At 53.6% G+C, this 19,532-nt stretch overlaps 1 protein-coding gene across 1 annotated transcript in view; it reads right to left on the bottom strand.

Annotated features, from left to right (window-relative positions):
- The window catches only part of SLIT1 (slit guidance ligand 1), a 59,381-nt gene that overhangs the window by 26,199 nt on the left and 13,650 nt on the right, over positions 1-19,532 (bottom strand). The gene's annotated exons all lie outside the window — the stretch shown is intronic.

Raw genomic sequence — 19,532 nt, forward strand, 5'->3', positions numbered from 1 at the left:
AGGTTAATTATCTTTGGGGTTAACAATGCACCTCCTGTCTGTTCCAAGTGCATCTGACTCACAGTGGGGACAACAGCCCTGTGACCCCCAAGAGCCTGTGGTTGACTCTGTCCTGTGGATGTGCCTTAATAGCTGGGGGCTGTGTTACCTGCATGTCCACATCTCCTGCCACAGCCTGACTGAGCGCAATAGCAGCCAGGATTGCAGAGGGGAACTCCATAAAGGGGAGAGTCAGAGTATTGCCTGGGAAGAGGGGATGGGACCCTTCACCCTGGTCGGCTTGGAGCATTGCTCCTTACAGCTCCAGGGGAGGTGCTGGCCAGGGCTGGAGCTGCCAAGGTTGCAGCCAGCCTCCAGCACAGCTGCTCAGGTGGCCTGGCACTGCTGGCACAGCTGCGGCTCGTGCTCTAGGACCTGGGGAGAGGAGCTGCTGAGGCCGATTACCCCTCCCAGAGCAGGCCTGGCGGGTTTATTTTTAACAGTTCTGATTGAAGCTGGTTTCCTGCTGACATTTTCACTCCTTCATCATTATCGGCTCCCCAGCTTCCAACCGCCAAGATAAAAAGGAGAATGAAATCTCCTGAACAGTGGGGTCCTGGCTGCAAGCCCCACAGAGGGGGAAAGACCCAGACCAGTGCAGCTGGGCAGACATCAGCCCCTCTGGAGGGAGGTGGGTGCCTATCTCATAGTGGGAACATTGCAGACTGGGATCCCGCCACCAGATGCAGCAGGAGCCATCTCAGGGCAGCCTGGGGAGAATTATGAATCATCATCACTGCCATGAGCATAAGGACATGGCGGCATGGCTGGGCTACAGATGCAGTTTTGGTTGCTGGTGTCCCCAGAAACACCCTTGCTCCTGGAATTGCCCCAGTGACTGGCTCCAGGTGCAGGAGCCATGGCTGTTGTCTGGGGCCAGCAGAAGGTGAGGTGCCAATCCTGTTGGCATGCACATTCCCATGCTATGATTTCCAGCAGTGGATAAAAGGACTCACAAAGACACACAGGGCTTGGACCCCCAGTGTGGTCCTCTGTGATGGCAGAGTCAATCAATCAGGGGCTGTGCAACACAGCCTGACCTTATCCTCCCTCCTATGCTGCTGTGGGAAGGCTGGCAATGCAATTCAGAGCCAGTAGTGGGACTCCCAGCATGGCCTGAGAACTCAGATCTAAAAACCTCCTTTTTTCCTATGAAACAGTCAAATTCCAACACGTGCTGTCTAAAAATACACTCTAGTCTGCCCAGGACTCTGCCTGCTCTTACATCTCTTGGATGATTCATATTTTGTCAGATTCCAGATCAGTTTTGAGACCAAAAATACCAGGTTTGAGAGACAAGCATGTTACAGGCCCCGGAAGGTGTCAGAACCCTGCGAGAAGAGGCGGGAGATGTGACCTAGGTGGGAGATGTCCTTCTGCAGCTGGGACTGTGGGCTTGGCATTCCTGACATGCAGAATGGCTCTCATGGAGGGGGAAAGCCTTGCAGCAGCCCTGGATGGGAAGAAGCTGCTCCAAGGCCAGGCAACCTGCACAACCCTGCTGCATCCCAAAACAGCCCCAAAATGGGGTGGATTCATACATGGGAGCTTGCCTCCAGCTTTTACTTCATTACCTTCAGGGATATGAAATCATCAATAACTAATTAGACAGCCCCATTACTGCCTAATATGCTGAAATTAAATATCATGTTATAGGCATTTAAAAGCATTTCTGACAACATATTACATACATAAAATACTGCAAATTAGTCAGCTCCCACACTGAAATCCTGCTCAGGAACAATGCAGGGACCTGGCTGGACAGAAATTCAGGACACAATTTCAAGTAAATTGGGAAAAGGGCACACTCTTCCGGCAAAGAATTTTTTTTTTCCTAAGGGTTGGAGATTGCTGAAGCACAAAGGAGACAGCCCAGAAACACGTCTGCCAGTCCTGCTGCCCCATGAGCCATGTGAGCCCCCCAGCAAAGGCGATTAGGATGTAAGAGGGCTCTTGGTTAGTTCCGCAAACATTAATGCAAATTGTCAGCGAGCCTGGAGATGAGATCCCAGGCACAGTGGCTTGAAGGGGAGCAGGGCTTCCTCATATTATCAGCCCATCCACTCAGTGAGGGGGGAGCAGGAGCCAGGAGCTGCTCTAAGACAGGAGCCATAAGAAAGGAGCTCCAAGAGCCAATTTCCATCTGACCACAGTGCATTTGATGTCTTGTGAAGTCGAGGTCACATGTGCTGTCTCGCTTCTGCCTCACACAAGGAAGGGGCTGGATCCTCCCCCTGCACACACAGCAGCAGCTCTGGCTGAGCATGTGAGCATCCCGCAGCACCCTGGGATCCAGCACGGGATGAGCCATCCCCACTGCGATCTTCTAGACAAAATGCAGCTGGAGAAAAAACATGGATTCGGTTTGCTCTCCTCCACATAAGCAAGGGGCCAAAGTGCTGCTGTCTTTCTTTGCCCCCTGCACAGAAAACTTCTCTTCCTCAGTCTTCAGCTCTGGCTTGGTGTGAGCCAAATTCAGTGCTGAATTGGAGCCATGGGGACCACAGGAGGGGGCACAGGAGGGCTGTAGCATCCCCCACCTTAACCTGCAGGCAGGAGCCCAGCCCAACACAATGTCTGTGTGCTCTGGTGTTTGTGTCTGCTCTGGTTGCCAGGCTCTTCCCTTAAAAGCAGAGCAGAGAGCAGGCGGTTTGCAAGGGAAAAGCCCAGGAACAAAGGCAGGGAACACCACCTGGTAATTGCCTGCAAACTTAACTTGCAAGTAGAAGCTGCAGTGCCAGGCTTTGAACAGGGCTGTTTAATGTGCCTGGTGTTCCTGCTGCTCCCTGTGCAGCCCATCAGACATGGGAGAGGGGATGAGGACAGTGAGTGTGTTTGAAATTCACACTTTAAAGTTGCCATCCGAGTGGACTGGCTTGCTTTGGCTGCACAGCTGGAGACAAGTCAGGGAGCGGAAGGGTGAGCAGGGAGACAAGGGCTCACATTCCCAGGCCCTTTAATGCTGGGATCAATCACCTGCTCAGAGATGCTCTGCTGCAGTGACATCGAGAGCTCTACTCAACCCCTTCCTTGCTACAGATGCCATGCTGCAGCTCCTACCAGGGTAACGCTGCCTGACGTGGAGCACCCTCGGGCTAGTGGCTCTCCAGACACACTACTGCACTGCCTGGGAATTTTGTGGTGTCCGTACACCACGGCACACACTACAACCCATCACCCACTGCACCATTCCCACACTCCCTGCAGCATGCAGGCACACTACATATACACATGCTCTCTTCATCACTCCTTAATTCTCACTTTCAAGCCTTTGCCGTTTTCTGCCCACTCCTGTGCCAGCACACCTGGAAAAAGTAGCACCATGATAAGCAGCAGAGGGGAGGACACAGCCCCCCCAGCAGTCCAGGCCATCTTCTGAGGTTGGTGGAAAGACCATTCAATGCTCCTCTCCCAGCAATGCTTCCTTTATGCACACAACCTAAAGAACAGTCTGGGGAGGTGAGGCAGGGAGGAAGACCCTGGTTCTCTGCCACAAGGCCCAGGGATGAAGATGTGCAGCCCCAGACTGGCCCAGTCTGTACGCTAATGCCTGGACTCTTGTGCTCACACTCTCACCGCAAAACACAGCAGCAGTGTTGGGGGTCTAAGTATATCAAAGCTGGGCTTTCAACTATTTTAATCAGACTGCCCACGCCACCATGACAAGATCCCCCTGAGCCATCTGCACCTTCCCACATGGCAGCCCAGAGGCTTGCAAAGCAGAGCTGGAGCACAGTCGCCCCAGCTGGCAGACACAAGGACTCTCTGGGACATGGCTAAGGGGATGGACACTCTGCATTCAGCTTCCAACCAAACTACAGCCCTAAAACAGGGACCTGACCCCTTCTCAGGACTGCCACCTGCTTTCCAGGGACTCAGCAGCATCATCCCTGATTTTCCAGGCACAGATTAGGGCACACAGACAGCGTATCAGTGACCATAAAGCCACAGGCGAAGGACCACTCTCTCTCCTTCAGCCCCTGGAGACCTCCCGAGCCCCTCAGCCCGGCCAGCTGAAAGGCTCTCCCATCTGCTCCTTGGAGCCGCAGCGTCTGTAGGGTTGGGCAGTACCTGCCCCTTCCCTGCCACGGCACCGCGGGGTGAGCAGCCACCCCGCCGGGCTGGGACATCCCCACTCACCCCCACGACCCGCAGGCAGCTGCTGGAGCGACCATCCCTGGCCCACGGGTGTCTCAGGCAGCGTGGGGCTGGGGAGGGAGGGCAGCTGCCCACCTCCCCCGGGGAAAGTGGCGGACAGCCAGGAGAGGACAGGCGCCAGGCAGACCCATGCCGAGAGGAGTCACCAGGCACCACGGCAGCCGGTGCTAGCCACACGCTGCCGAGGGCCCGCATGGTCAGCTGGTGCATGGACCCAGCAGGAATAGGGGTCCCACCTCCCATTTCGCCCCCGGAGAAGAGGGTTTGAAGCAGCGCCTGCCCCACCAGGCTGCAGCCTCTCCCTCTCATTATTTTTTCACCGCAAGAACTATCTTTTACCTTATCAATAATTCACAGGTACAAACGATAACGTTCGCTGTCATGGTCCGGGAGCCACATGTTCCCGGAGAGGGGGAAGGGGCTGCTTCCAATCGCTATTGTTAATGCCTGCGGAGCTGGGGGAGAGGCGGGGAGGATAAATATTTAACACTGTGTCTCCGAGCAAATGTCCATGACCGAGGGCTGAACATGGGTTTTACACAGAGCTGCTCCTGCCCTTGAGAGGGTCATTAGCATGTTAAAAGCCGTCAGAGCTGGGCTGATGGAAGGGCTCTGCCGGAGGGACCCCCAGCACTCTGCCTGGGGCTAGTGGGGGTACAAGGTACTTTTTGCTGCTGCAGGAACATGGCAATCTCCATCCTGCCCAAATTTCTTCTTTTCTGAGCACAAAGGCTGTGTTCTCGGCTGCTTGTCGAGGAGAATCCCCATCTCTGCCTGCCACCACATCGAGGGGCATGAGGTATGAGGCAGGTAGCCCGGGGCTGGTGGGTGGCCAGGGCAGTTCATTGTGCAGAGGAATTACAAAGGGGACACAAAGAGCCACACACCACATTTTGTGTGAGCTTCCTCTCCCGGGCCGCCCGAGCCTTTCTTTTGCCATGTTGAGGGTGAGCTTTCTGTGTAAATCCCCAGGGCACGGTGAGGGGAGAATAGGTGTCTTTGTGAAAGAGGCTGGAAAATAAAGGGAAGAAAAAGAAGCAAAAGCACAAAACCCAGGCCCTGCAGTGGCAGGCTGTAAGGACAGGAGCACAAAGATTCCCAGAGGATGTAAAGACAGTCCTACAACCGGGGGATCAGGGGCTGGCAGGCTGCAAGCGTCCTGCTCATGGGGGCACCAACAGCTCCCCACAGCATCCCCCCACTCTATAAGTGTCCCCAAATATGCAGCCACAGTGTAACTTCCCCAGAGCCATGTCCTCATCTACAGCCCAGTTTCACATTCTTATTGCTCCAGGCACAATTTTGGGCACTGACAGACAGGAAAACTCCACGCTGCTGGGATAATCCAGGAGCACTCTGTTTTGGCCTTGCTGTCACAATGGCTGATGGCATCTCTCTGCAAATGGATGGGAAGGGGAGAGTAACAGGTCCCGTCTGGCTCTGTGGGGGTGAGGGCACAGGAGGAACACTTGCGATGGGCAAGGGAGGAGTGCAGGGAAGAGAAAACATCTTCAGCCACCACAGCTACTTACCCTATGAACTCCAAGCCAAAGCCCCCGCAAAGTTCAGCCAGCACCGAACCAGGCAAGGTACTCTAGAGCTCATTAAATTAAAGCAAAGCTGTCTTTCGCTTTTACAGTGCTAGTAAAATATATTTCCGCCTAAGATGCTCAGACAGGACTGCAGTGCAGAGGTTGGGAAGGCCATGGCTGAGCATCCCCTGGGGAGGGCGTGGGAAGACCGACGCCAGTGGATCTCCCCCAGCCTGGCTGAGAGCAGCAGGGGCAGCCTGGAACCTCCTCCAGCAGCCCTCAGCTGTGACAGCCCCATCCCTACCTGCAGCAGTGCCTGTTCAGACATCAATTCATATCATCACCATCAGAGAAGAGCCTCTGCAGCCAGCTTTGCTCCATCAGCCTCGCGGACTGGGGATGCATGGGGGTTTTTAAAGACTTGGCCTGTGCTGGAGGCACTGGACTTATGTCCCCAGTACCCAGAGAGGGAGAGCGGATGGGGTGTCATCCATCACCCAGAAGGGGACACTTTATCACTGGGACACCTCTGAGCATTCAGCCCAGACCCAGAGCCCTCGCAGGGATTTCTGCTCCAACTGACACTTCCAGTTTTCACCACTGGGAAAAGAAGTACAGTCTCCTTTGCAACTTCAAAGGACATTCAATTCAACCTCTTCCCAGCTGAATGTTCAACGGTTAATTGCTCTCTGTCGTGAAAAAGACAAATTTAATTCTAGTCTGAATTTGTCTAGTTTCAGCCCCCAGCTATTGAATGATTTTATGCTTTTTCTTTTTTTTTCTTTCTTTTTTTTTTTTAATTAACGGCGTCCCTATAATCAGGCTTTTCCCCATGCAGGTATGCAGAGATGAAGATAAATTTCTCTCCTAGCTTCTTCTTCCATACACTAAATAGGCTGAGCTTTTTAATTCTTTTCACTGGAAGGCAGATTTTCCAGGCCTCAAATTATTCTGCACTTCCTCTCTGAGCACTTTCTAATTTCCCAGCATCTCTCTAAACTGTGGGCCCTGAAGCAGAAACTATGCTCAGCAGAGGCCTCCCCCCTGCCCCCAAAACTGGCAACTCCCCAGTACCCAGAGCTACTCCACGCATCCATCACTGCCCAAGCTGGAAGCCCACATCCCAGAGCAGGCTTACACGAGTGCTGCTAAGTTCTTTTCAGTGTAACCACATCCCCAGACACTGCTCCCCGGCTTGTAGCTGTGACCTACATTTTTTTTTCCCCAGCTGCGTGACCTTGCATGAGGATGTTTTCCAGTGCAGGTGTTCCAGGCGGAGCGTCCCCGCTAGACCAGCATCCCGCCAGCAGCACCAGCCCTGCTCCTTTCACCTACTGGCCCACGTTTCCTCTCAGAGTTCTGTCACTGTGCAGGTGCTTTCTTCCCAAGCTACATCACCCACGCCACTCAGCTCACCCTCAGCTGGTGCAAGGCAGAACGAGGAGGCAACAAAAGACCAGGATATTAGGGGGTGATTGACAAAAGTCAGTATTGCCATTCCAAGATCACCACAGCGTTGCAGACATGGTGAACATTAGTTCACCACTATCAGACCCCCACTGCACCCTGCCAGAGAGATGACCACTGCAATTCCCCCAGGGACATCTACCAGCGAAGAACGCCGTCAGAAATGCTACACAGATTTTTGCAGAATATTAATATTTTCATGGCAATATCCTCCAGGCAAGAGCAAAATGACTTGCAGAAGTCTCGGTATATCATGTCAGCACAGTCGCTACTTATCAACCCAATTTGTCAGCTCATCAAAAAAATGATATCAGGTTTGTTTGACGAGAGCAATTTTCCATGTGGATTGGCATTAATTATCCTTTAATTCCTCCCTGATTGCCACCCGTATCGTTATTGTAGCGGGGATCGGTGTCAAGCTGGAGGCAGAAGAGTGGCTGCCACGGGGGGAGGAATGGCAGGGATGCTCTCTCTGCCACGGGGGGGAGGCATGGCAGGGCTGCTCTGTCGTCACTCACTGTGCTGCTTTGGGGCTAACAACCTCACCCTCACTCTGGAGGTGACAAAGTGACTGATGCACAGAAAGTGTCACCTCCCTCCCTACACAGCCCAGGTCCTGGGCAGGGGTAGTTGCTAAGAGACAAGACCAGGATGAAGAGAGTCAAGGAGGATGGGGGATAGGAAGATCCTGTCCTAAGGAGCAGACTCAAGGCCACAGTGGGGAATTTGAGCTACCCAGGTGAAGAGCCATATTTATACAACCACCCCTGCCAGAGATGGGGACCTGCCTGCACCACAAGTCCCTTTCCTTGGGCAAGAGGCAGCCCTAGCCACAGGCACAGGCTGGAGCAGCCCCGGGAGAAGCCAATATTTGCTTTCTCTCAGTTAACCCTCAGATTGAGGAATGCAGGGTCACCACCTGTGTGGCTCCCTGGGGAAGCAGCTGTGTGTGGAAGGATACAGGGATGTCCCCTTCTGGCCAGGCTGTTTATTTTCTCAATATTTGTGGAAGGAAACAAGACCTGGGTGGGGGAATGTGGGGCCAAGGATGGTCTGGGAGGGCTGGCCAACAGAGCGTTGGCCGAGGGTCAGTAGGCGATGGAGGTCAGCCAGCACTTCCCAACCACCCTATGTGTCCCTGTGTCACCCAGCCCTCCTCTGCCACCTCCCTCATGATGGGAAGTGTGGCTGTGGGTCTCCCTCCTGAGCCTTGCCTCATTCCCTGGCTCAGCCATCTGCTTGGGTGCAGCTGGACACACCAGAGCAAACCACTGCCTTCACAAAGAAGCTATTTCAGGGTGAGTGGGCTCATTCCCACCGGGGCTTTGCCAGCTTTCAATAGCAAAAGGTTCCGTGTGATTTCATTTCCATTAAACCTGCCTGCTTCTGTAGCCCTGCTCCCCCTAAAAAGTTAAAATCTTCCACAAAATGATGCTCTGACCTACAGCACAGGTGATATTCTCAGCAGATGACTGTCTCACAAAGCTTACATCCTTATCTTGCTCTCAGCCATTAATAAAACTCAAAAGCAATGACCTTGAGGTCCCTGCCAGTGACACCAAACCCCAGCAGCCCTTCACTTCCACACTCATCATCTCATTTGGGACTGATATGCTTCCAATCAAGGCTCTGCCACCAGACAGATTGCAAACACACAGTCCTAGCACCGTGTAGCAGGTCTGGAGGAGAAATCTGGTTATTGGTGGGAGGTATAACCCTTGGAAAGACAGGCAGGGCCATCACCATGTCTCTAACCCCTACAGATCTGGGAAATGCAAGTGACAGGGCCACACAGGCAATTTAGTTCCTGTCTCTGTGACTCAGTTTTCCACCTGTAAATACAAAAAAATATGCTGACATCTGCAGTGGTGGGGATATTGAACTGAGCGAGCACCCACCCCAAGCTACTCTAGAGCCCAGGGGAGGGTAATGAAGACAAAATATTATCATTCCTCATTGCAACCAAGACTGCAGAGCAGAAACTGATGGACCAGGGGTGCTGCCCCAGTGGGCTGTATTTGCAATGTCAGCTAATGATTGAGCTGAGGCACCTCTGAAAGCTGGAATCAAACACAAAGCGTGTGATCACACACAGAGTGGTTGTTCCCAGCCCCACATCCCCCAAGCCTTGCAGCAGGGAGAGTAGAGCCTGCTGCACCCCATGCTCTGGGCCAGCAAGGGAAGGTGCATCCTGTGGTGCATCTGCCTGCTCACCCCCAGCACGGCTGGGAAGTCACAGCACCTGGGGAGCCTCAGGGTACCCCAGTCCCACTGGCACACACTTGGAACAGCCGCCCTGCCACAGGAGAAACAGCAGTCGCCTGCTGTAGCATCCCAGCTCCCAGCCCCAAGCTCCTTACCAGCGGCCCCTGGCTGGGGTTGGGGTTGTGGGGGTGTTTCCCAGTCCAGGATGCCCATCTGGAACCCATTAGGCACCTTTAATCCCCCTCATCCATTCTGGTGCTGTCTGAGCTCCCCCCCACCAACACATACAAACGCTGCCATTCAAGCAGTTAATTTAAACAAATTCTGCCCAGCCGCCACATCGAGAAGCGATGAAAAAGCCAAACGAAGCAGCTCAAAGCCAAAGGGAGAATGGGAAAAAAAAAAAAAAGAAAAAGAAAGAAAGAAAAGAAAAGAAAAGAAAGAAAACCACTCGGCACGGCAGGGCTGATAACCAGAAAGACCAGCTGCATCCTCCCATCCCAGCCAGCCCCAGTCCTCCCTTCTCACAGGCAATCAGATACCATGCGGGCTGTGTAATTGGATGGCAAAGGATAGAGAGAGACATCTTAAAGCTTGGGTCTAATCTCATTAGCACCCGGCTGTGGGGATGCTGTGAAATCGTAGGATGCAGGAATGAGCAACATGCTGAGCCCGTGGGGAGGAGAACAAGCGAGCTGGAGCGGGACAACAACACCAGGAGGTGGAAATGCCTCTGGTCAGACAGCAAGAGCTGGAAACACCGCCGAGTCATGGGAATGCAGCCAGTCCCCTTGCTTGCTCCTCACTTCCTTGCTCCTGTTTACCCCACAAGCACAGATCACACTCCTGCTACATGGCCCTGACTTTATCCCTATGATTCGTAATTAATAGTGCCAGCATTAATTGCTGGGCAGGAACAGCCCAGCTGTGCAATAGAGAGGAGCTGCATGGAGTATCCCTGGGGATGAATACCTATCCCCCAACCCACACTCATTTTGCATTTCGACCACTCTTGCCTCGGACCAGCACATACCCAGCAAAACACGCTGCTGCACGTTTTGTTGGGTGTGCGCTGGTCCATGGCAAGAAGAATCACCAGACCCCAGGCAAACATCCCAAAAGGGTGCCATGATGAGGTCAGCTTCAACCCTCATCTCCAGGCTCCTGTTGCCACTGCAAGTCTCTGTCATGTGACCAGCCAGTGGTGCCCCCTAGCAAAAAGCCTCCTAGATGGGTAAAGTGGAGGGGATGAAGCACCCACCCATCCATGGAGGTCCTAGGTGGACGGACAAAAGTCCCTTTGAGTGTCATACCAGGGATCGGGAGGTGTGGGGAGACAGAGAGTCAGAATTCCCAGGTCCCTTTCCCAGTTCTGCCATGGGAGGGGTCTGGGGGTGGAGAACTCCCCAGCTCCAGGATGGGAGACACCTTTTTGAGAGCTAATCCTGGGTTTCCACATTTAGTACTTTGTTCCAAGCAACATAACTAACACCTCTCTCTCCTTTCTTCATAGAATCCCAAAATTACCATTTCCTAAACAGTCAAGTGGATGGTCAAGCGCTTTCTGGCTGCACCTCCCAGGGAAACATTTCTCCTCCAGCCCCAGGGCCTGCAGAAAGTCTGTGCCACTTTATTTCTCTTCAAGTAGCTCTGTCTCAAATGCCATCTCCCACTGGAGGGGCAGCGAGGACCAGACAAGGAAAAGGAGGGCTGAGGAAACCATTCTTAACCATCCCTGCCATTTCCTGCCTCCCAGTTTAGAGAAAACAAGACAGTGGGATGTCTTCAGTTAGCAACAGCTCCCTTGGGAGCACTAAAAATTAATCCAGCTTTTCCTATCCTGAAGGGAAATACAGACACAAATGAGGACTAAAGCCTCTGTGGGCAAAGAGGGGGTGCAACAACCATGGAAGGGCCAGGGAAGGCAGCTGGTAAAACCCTTAATCCATACTCTGCTTAGCTCTAGCAGGGCAGCGAGTCCCAACCACAGAAGTCTGAATCTCGCTGGTTAAGTGAGGATAAGCCTGAGATTATAATTAATTTAACACAGATGAGAATCTGGAAAATTAATCCCCACGTCCCCAAACCCATCCCAGGACATTGCCAGGAGGATTCCCTTGCACATGGATGCCAATAGGCACACACAGGGAAATGTGCTCATCAAACCAGGACACCCTCAGCTCATCCCTGCAGGCAGGGCACAGCTTCCCCTCGGCAATGCCTAGGAGCCCTGCTGCACTGGGAAAGCCCCCATGTGTGGAAAGGGGTGTCTTTCCCAATTAAACTCATCTGTTTGGCCCTTACAGCAGTTTAGCGTGGGGAACTTTACCCACCTACAGCACCGGATAAAGCATCCCAGTGCTCCAGGCAGCCTGCTGGGGCAAGAAGCTGGAGCCCACCAAGCCCAGCTTCTGGTGTCAGGGTTCCAGGCTGTGTGGTCCAGCACCAATGCCAAAAGCACCACAGGTCCCCTGGGAGCGGGAGAGAAAGAACATGGCACAGGCACCCTGTTGGAAGCAGTGCTGGAAACTGCTGACAGCTTGCTTTCATTGCAGTCCCAGCACGAGAGATGAGGGGTTCCAGCACCCATCCACCACGGGAAGATCAACCAGCAAACACAGGGTAATTACCTGGCTTTGCACATTCACACGTCTGTGGGACGCGCATGCGGCAGTGCCAAGCTATAACTTAGCCGCAAATTACTGCATAAGACTTTTTTCTTCCACATTCTGGAACTCAAATTACCAGAGGCTAATTCTGCTCACGATTCTTTAGTATCACTTTGAACCCTTCTACTATCTGAGCTGTGAAAACAGGAGGAAGGAAATGCCTTTATTCTGCGCTCAAAATGGATGGACAAAGGGATCATCTCCTTCAAGTGCTCTTTTAACTCTTTCAGGGGACCAAAGGTGGCCAAAGGCTGAAGGTGGGACAATGCAGGCAATGAGCTGTGAGGCAGGTAAAGAATAAATAATTCCTGTGTTTTAATAGCTGTGTAATTAGCACTGCTGCTCAGCTTTAGGAAGATTTGATTTTTCATTGCTTTTTCCCATGGGTTGCAAATTCCCATTTGCCAGTGCACCACTGGGAAGCTGGACAGGGATGCTCTGCATGATGCCACGTGGCGGGGAAGACTTTGCTGAAAGGAGCAGGAGGCTGAAAGCACCTCACCATAGATTCAGCCCCTTTTGCTTTAGTAACATCACAAAACCCAAATCCAACCCAAGGCCAGACAGAGAGTGAGCCCAGCAGAACCAGTGGCTCAAGGAGGGAGCCCAGAGCGGGGCTTGACCCCGTGCATTGCCAGGGAAACCTTGGAAGCCACTCAACAACCAGAAAACTGGAGCCGGCCGTGAGTTGGGAGCACCATGGGGTGCATGGAGGGAAAGGGGCAGATTATCTCCAGGCAGCAGTCTGGCAATGCCCACTGTTGGCAGCCCTGGCTCGCTGGCAGGATAATGGCACAGAACAGAGCCAGGGCATCCCTGTGCAGGGCTTGCACCACCACCCCGGTGGGACAGGGCGCAGGATGGTGGGAAGCATCTGCAGGTTGGAGCATGATTGCTACCCCCACCCCAGCGCTCCTGTGCCTCTGCAGACTGTGTGTTGAGTCCCAAAATGCTTATGGAAGTGCTTAAATAAAGGGATCTTAAGAATGTGTTTAATTGGTGAGGCTTTGAGGTTGTCTGCACTCAGGATCCACCAGGGAGTTTTACTGCCCTCGCCCCATCCAAAAAAAGCTGAGTTCTGTGGCACAGCAATGATGGAGGAAGAAGCGGAAGAGCAGCAGGCAGTGAGCAGCTCCCTGCACATGGGTGCTCCTTCCCAGCAGGCTTACCCAGCACAGAACCCCAGCGTTATCTGTAAGGATGCTGTCCCCGCGGGCCAGAAGCACAAGGACGTATCAGCCTGCCTCAGCTTGGCCCTTCTGTAGCCCCCAAGCCCTGCCGAGGCTGGGGTGCCAGGAGCAGTCCCTCAGCGCCTGGCAGCCTGCCGGGGAGGGGGCTGGCCGCCCGCCCGCCTGGCAGCATCCTCCCCTAGGTAACCTCCCCACCTATTAGTGGCACATTTGTTTCCCTGCGTTTCCTTAGAGCTGTCACGAGCCACACTGACTCTTTGTTCCCGGGGGCTGCAGAGAGGCCTCCCTTCCCCCCAGCTGGTGTGGGGGGTGTCTTGCAGCATACAGACCCCGCAGCTCCCCCCTCCCCCCAGCTCCAGGGGTAAACACGCTGCCCCTCCTCATTGGTATTCGGGGGGACACATCCCAGCCTGGCCCCCCCAGCCCTGCTCTGTCCCCAACAGAAGGAGCTTTGTCGGGGAGCGCGATGGGGTACGGCACCCGCAGTCCAAAACGTGGGCATGGTGACAGCGGGGACACTTGGCCCTCATCCGGCAAGGGGAGGGGGATGCTGCTGGAGGGGGAGCTGGGATAAAATTAGGGATGCTGGGAAAAGGGAAGCAAAGAGGTTTGCTCCAGGAAAGCTGCTCTCTGCTCTGACCTTGGCACTTAGCTCTTGGACGGCAGACCTCTGCACAGCACATACACATTTGTGCAAAGAGCAAGGGGGCACGTGCCCAGGGAGCCAAAGCAACCCTGCTCCAGCATGGGAAGATGAAAACACAATGTTGTGCCCACAGGCCCCTTCCCACGCAGCGGCTGCAGGCTCCTGGGCACTTGCCGAGCTCCAGAACCAGCACAAAACCTTGCTGGAGGGAGTGGACCTCAACCAAAGCCCCAACAGAAGTGACTGTGGGAGGTGGGGGCAGGTGTCTGGCACAGGACAGCCAGGGCACAGCCAGAGCCAGCCCACCACAGTGACAGCATGTCCAGGGAGCCAACCAGCAGGCAGGCACCAAAAATCCCCCACTAAATTCAAAATGGGGCTCAGGCAAGTCTCCCCCACTGGGGAGGGAGCAAAGCTGTGGCAGATGCATTCCCTAGGGAGTGTCCCCACCTGGCACACACACCTCCCAGCTGGCACCAGCATGACTACCCACTGTGGGGGCACGGGACCACTCCTTTATCCAGCAGTCACCAAGCACACATTTTTTCCTCCATCTCTGCCTTCCCTATCTGGGGTTTTCCTGGCACAGCCCGAAGAGGAACGGTCACTAGTACAGTCTCGCAAGCAACACCTCCCACGCACAGCCAGCCCCATCCGAGCGGGGCCTGTTTTGTTATTCCTTTCTCTGACAGCTCGTTTTTCACTTGTCACCCTGTTTTGCTACTACTCAGCTCACAGCTTCCTCTGGCGTGGTTGTGATCCTCTCCTTCTTGAAGGATGCAATTTGCATTTTCTCAAGTTATTTAGCAGCCCTCCATTTTTCTCTGCCTGCTTTTCTAAAGGCAGTTAGGGCTGGGTTTAGCCAAATGCAGGGGGGGTGCGAGGAGCCTGCCCCAGGGCTCACCGTAATATCTTCTCTCCTAACCAGGCAGCACACCCAGCTCTGGTGCTCTCTGACACTCAGCTCAAAACTCACAGATATTTAAATGCCACTGGGTCCACGGTGGGTTTGGACCAGCCCCTGGTCCCTCTGTCAGCTCCCAGACAGAGGCAGTCCTAGAGCATCACTATTCCTCTGCAGGCTCTGGCGGCAGGAGAAGAGTCTCACGGGAGCGTGACAATCCCCCCAGCTCCTACAACATTTCACATGTCCCCGGCTCAGAAAGTCAGCAGCCCTGATTGAGATGTTAATGCTGTTTCCAGGGAGCCCCTGCCCTTACAGACTGAGAGCAGCACGGCAGCCCTTCCCTGGGCTTGGCTGCCAGCTGTGGCACCATCTCCTTCACCATTTTTGTTGGCATGGGTTTGACAGAAACTGAGAGTCTGTGGCCCATGTCCTAAATCTCCCTCCTTCTGGAGACAAGACTTTTTTCCCCCTACTTTCTGCTCACTCTCTCTCAGCTCCCACTCTGCCTGAGCACGGAGCAGCTACTGCAGCTTTTGTCAAGGGAAACCTCTGGGCAGGCACTCCCATGGAGATGCATCCATCCGGGATTGTGACCCCCCCCTGCAGGAGCAACTCCCCAGAGCTCCTCACAGCCAAGCACCCACTGCTCCTCTCCTCCCTCACATCAGCTCAGCTTCCCTTGGAGAAAACTATTTATTTATAGCCATCCTGGCTGCCTTTAGCACATTTCAAAAGCCCACATCTTTGCCTCCCTGATGATGTGCCCGCAGCACTTCTGTCCTCACCCTGCTGCTGCAGCCGTTCCAGACTCCTCTCTCCTCCTCGCATCCCCCATCCAGAACCCCCAAAGGGACTTAGAAACAGCTTCAGGAGGAGGTTTTAAGGGGAGGTGAGCATAGAAGGGAGAGAGTGCTACAGAACTCCTTTCTCATCCTTCTCCCCCACTCTTCCCAAGGAAGCAGAGAGAAACTGCTTGTTTTTTGTGTTGCAGGCTGTTGGGTAACCCAAAAAAAAACCCCAACTCCTGCCACCTTGGGAGAGATGGTGAAGAAAGCTCTACCAGCATCCCCTTGCCTCCTGGTGGGCATCAGGGCAATACTGAAGCACCATTGCTGAGCCAAGATGTGTATGGCTGTGGTATACTGGGGACCTACACTGGGCACAGCAAGAGGTCACCTTCTTGCCTGGGTAATCCTCACTGGAAGGAAAGATCCATCTTTTTATCAGCTCTTTACTTCACAGGAGATGTGCTCTTCCCCAGTGGGTTGCTGGGGGACCCTGGCTTTCCCCCCTGAGCCCACAAAGCTTTGTTCTTCCATCCAATGCTGACAGTTTAATTAAACCCAGTTTGAGAACGGGTCACTGAGGTCAGGCGCTCTCCAGCGAAACCTCAGATCAGCACCATTTCCAGCCACCAGGACTGCTTAATGAGTTATCTGCTCATTGCGGGGGACATAAATAAAGGAGGTCATGCGGGGAGTCCCCCCTGCCTCCTGGCCCCACTGCCAAGGACCTTCCCCCCACCCCCCAACCTCAGACTGAAATGGGCTCTGAGCAGGCGTCAGCTCAATATTCCCAAATTCCAAGGGGAAAACATTCCTCTCCAGGCCTCTCACCTCCCCCATGCCCTCAATGGAGGTTTGCTTTCCATTGGCCCTTTCCTGCCATTCCCTTTTATTTAAGCCCTGACAGATCAGGTTTAACTCCAATCCTTTCCATTATCCTGATGCACAAATGCTCTTTACAGCCAAGTGCCACGTAAGTAATTGTAGCTCAAACTACGCTGGGAGACCAGCAAGTACCACCAACATGGATTAGGCTCTGACACTCAGGAGGGGGAGAAGAGCTCTCCATCTCAACCTAAACCCAAGGGACTCCTCTTGCGCTCCTGAAAAATTTTCATCAGGTTCAGTGGGAAAGGTACAGTGGGAAACTGATCTATGGGTATCCCATACCCCTAATTCAACAGACTTGCCTTCATCTTCTGTGTTACTCGTGTGTTGAAAAAGATCCATCAAGACTATGTCTGGAAAAGGCTGGAGCGCCCAGGCCAGCCTGCAAGGGCCCATCTAAGCAACCCCCAGCAGCTCCTTCAATCCACTCCTGGATTTCTGCTTCAGCTGCCACCAGACAGCCTCATTTCCCAACTAACCAGATCTCAGCCTGACTCATTCAGTCAGTTTTTGCTAATTCAAGACCTCCCAGTACAATGGTGTGAAGACATGAGGACCTAGCAAGAACTCCAGAACTCAAGAAACATGGCACGGGTGGCTGCAGTCAGAAGCCTGATTCCTGGAAGTGATCTGGAGATCAGGTTTTGCAAGAAAATGGTGCTGGTAAGAGCCTTTTTTCCTATACCAACACAGGTCCCAGCCTGTTTCTGGGCAGGGAGGGGTTCCTGAGCAGTGAGGCCACCCCATATCCATTTCAGCAGTTAAACAAGTGCAAAGCCCAGTGGGGAGGCTCCAGTTTCGTTCAAGGAGAGCTGATTTCAATTTAGCTTAAACCTGTTCCCCGCTGACTCATATCCCTGTAGCCTGACCTGGGTTTGTTGCAATTTAAGAGTGTCCTTATGACCTCCCACACTGGCTGGCTAGCAGTGGTCCAGATCCCACCTCCTGCTAAGCCAGCATGTGTATCTAGACAAGCCACCCAGGGCACCCCCTGCCCTGCCATCCCCCTGAAACATCCCTGAGCACCTCAGCAACTGGCAGCCTCAAAGAGAGGGAGCAGCAGGTCCTCTGGTACATAGGGCTCTGTTGCACAATGCAGAACTCAAGAATCTGCCAGGACATTGGGTTCTGATGTGCTCTCTGCAGACCCCAGCGCTGCACCCCTACCTTCATTAATGTTGGGGGAGGAAAGTGCTGCAGAGGGGGCTGGAGGGTGGCTCAGTGTGTCCTCTGTGTCCATGTCACCGCTCATCACAGGGACCCTCTGCTCCAAGCATGCATCAAAGCTCCCCAAGACATGGTACCAGCTATAGTCAAGGAGCTGCAAAACCTGAGCCCATGCACATGGCCCCAGATTGAACAAGAGATGTTCCAGGTGCTGGTATCCAGGCAGTTTGCCATGGCAGAAATGGCCAGAAAACAAGACAAGATGGGAAGGAAAAGGTTTGAAATAATCACCACATTGCAGTAAGCAGCAAAACAACACGAAGAGGCTAAAATGCACCTGAACATGAGGTGGCTGCAAGGAGCATCTAAACCCTCGGTGGTATTACAGTCCTTGCACACCGTGGCATAGTCCTGACTCCACACGAGCCTGGTGGCTGTGTAGGGGTGCACTGTATGTGTAGGGGACACACATGCTGCTCTTCTGCAACTCCACAATGAATTGTTAGGGCTTGCTTGTTAAAAGAGCCTGGTATTAAAATCTAGAGAAGATTAAAAAGGAAACACTAATATTTGTAAAGTTGTTCTCTTGCCTGTGTTTCTATTATGCAATGGGGGGCTGGAGGAGGATGGGCCTTTGCTGGCGCCACGATAAGGCACAGCTGAGCTCAACAAATGCCATTTGATAATTAATTGAACGCCTGTGCTATCAGCTGCCATTACCTAGGCCCATCTTTGGCGCCTGTCCACCACTTCACACATCCCATGCTGGCAACCCACACAGCGTTTTAACCCTTCATTACACGTCTCGGGCTGGACTCCGGGACTGACTCCCTGGCACTGTTGGAAGAAAATGGCTCAGCCATACCCTGACTGCACAGGCAGGGGTCCCTGGTCCCAACATGGCCATGCTTGTCCTGGGAATGTCTCAGCACGTTTAGTTATTTCATCCATTCCAGCCTTGCCTCAGCAGGGACCTGGCATCCTCACGTCACAGCTGATCAATGGAGATACAAGATGCAGCAAGCAGAAAGCTTGTGTCCTGGCAACTACCACCCCAACCCACGGGGTATAAGCTGCTTCTCTGAGTGATGGAGAGCACCCAGCCCCAGTCTGGCACGCACCCTCTCCTCACAGCACCCTTCCCAATGTATGTGGTGCCTGACATAGCTGAGAGCCTGTAAACACTTCGTTTGAACAATGCTGGCACTGCTGAAAGCACCATTGCCTGAGCAAAACAGCCCCAGGCAAGGGAAACCCAATATGGAACAGAGAATATTTATCAAAGCCCCAGCAGCCCTCCCCAAGCAGCCTGCTGCTGCACAGAGGGAGGAGGAGCAGAAAGATCTGTGAAGCTGGGGCTTGCACAGCATGAGACAGTCCCTGGAGTTGTTTCTACAGGTGCAGAGGGACAGGCAGGGATGGGGACAAGTAGAGCAATGCGAGGAGGGAGCAGTAGGCATGAACGGCTGGATCTGCCCCAGGCAGGGCTTCCCCCTCCTTTTCCAGATACCTACAGGAAGGCAGCTCTTGAGCAGGGCTGAGGGGCTCTCTGTGCCCCATGGAGGTCTCTGGGCAGAATGTGATCCCCTTAGGGACACCCTCTTTCACCTTCCTTTCATGAGAACCTGGGCTAATGTGTAAGGCAACCCTGCTCCAAGGCCCATGATCCACACCCAGGGAGGAGGCTGAGAAGCTCAAAGCACTTCTCCATCTGATACTGTGCAGGCACAGCTCAACTCTGAGATGCCAGACCCAGCCTAGACTGCCAGCACCTCATCCCGTATCCCCATGTGTTACAAGGACATCCTTAACGATGCCAGTCTCAGATCTCATACAAGTCACAGCCCATTTCCCACCTTGCTGCATGCTCAGGTCACAC

This window comes from Cinclus cinclus, chromosome 7 (assembly GCF_963662255.1).
Source record: "Cinclus cinclus chromosome 7, bCinCin1.1, whole genome shotgun sequence".
NCBI lineage: Eukaryota > Metazoa > Chordata > Aves > Passeriformes > Cinclidae > Cinclus > Cinclus cinclus.